Here is a 1,470-nt window from a genome sequence, read left to right on the forward strand (position 1 = left end):
ATGGTGCACAGCCTTGATGTCTGTTACTCTCTGAGTGTTTTTGCTTTTGTTCACAAATAAGGGAATGATCAACAATCAAACAGCGTTTCCACTGGCCTTCATTTGTATGCTTGGAAGCCCAATACATGTAGAACAGCCTAACATGGTTACTTAGGATCAAATCTCATCTTCAGAGACTTATGCAACAATCATGCCAGCATGTATGTTTGTGGTTGGTTTGTGCGAGAAAGGGATGGACTTGCTTTTGATCGGCCATGCATAATTACAGCAGTTCACATGTCCTACTGATATATCCCTGCAGAGAACCGATGCACATTCATTCATCACGACAGAAGTTACCCAATGTTTTGACTGCTGCTTCTGAAGCTTTCACTCAGATTTAATGAAGCCTCTGTACCTGTCACTTATGTCATATTACAGCTCTCGTACTTTCACAACTTGATTAATATAATTCCAAACAAAGGCTGATAGCTGGGGTAAACATATTTTTCTCTTTATGCATTCCACCATTTCCTAAAAATGTTGTTGCTGTTGTTTTGTCATATAGCCTAATATTATTGGCATCTAATATATAAGTCTTTGCTCTGCTCATAACAGGGTAACATCTCCATGGTCATGCAATGGTGCACCTGGAACTCTGTAAAGATTTAATATCATAGGAAAGGAAGAGGCTGAAGAGGGTGCCAAAATGAACACTTGCCAAGTGCCAAATGTGAGAGAAAATTTGCTTCGATGAGCAAATAAATGTTTAGATGTCCAAAAGGGCAATTTTCTTCTTCTTCTTCTTCTCCTTCTTCTCTCTCTCGCTCCTTCTCTCTCTATTTTATTAATATAAGATGCCGTTGGTGACTTTGAATACTTTTTTTTTAAATATAAAGTACAGACCAAAAGTTTGGAAACATTACTATTTTTAATGTTTTTGAAAGAAGTTTCTTCTGCTCATCAAGCCTGCATTTATTTGATCAAAAATACAGAAAAAAAATGTAATATTGTGATATATTATTACAATTTAAAATAATTGTTTTTAAATTTATTATACTTTAAATTATCATTTATTTCTGTGATGCAAAGCTGAATTTTTAGGATCATTATCACATGATCCTTTAGAAATCATTCTAATATGATGATTCATTATCAACGTTGGAAACAGTTCTGCTGCTAAATATTTTTTCAAAATGTGATACTTTTTTAGGATACTTTGATGAATAAAAAGTAAAAAAAAAAAAAAGAAGCTATGTTTTTAAAATATAAATATTTTGTAATAACAATATACACTGGTCAGTAATTTGGGGTCAGTAATTTAAAAAAAATAAAATAAAATCAACACTTTTATTCAGCAAGGATGTGTTAAATTGATAAAAAGTGATAGTAAATATATTATTAGAATATATATTATTAGAATTTTGTTTATTTTTATTTTGAATAAATGCAGTTCTTTTTAACCTTTTATTCATCAAATATATTAGACAG

This window comes from Carassius auratus, chromosome 3 (genome assembly GCF_003368295.1).
Source record: "Carassius auratus strain Wakin chromosome 3, ASM336829v1, whole genome shotgun sequence".
In the NCBI taxonomy this organism is placed as follows: domain Eukaryota; kingdom Metazoa; phylum Chordata; class Actinopteri; order Cypriniformes; family Cyprinidae; genus Carassius; species Carassius auratus.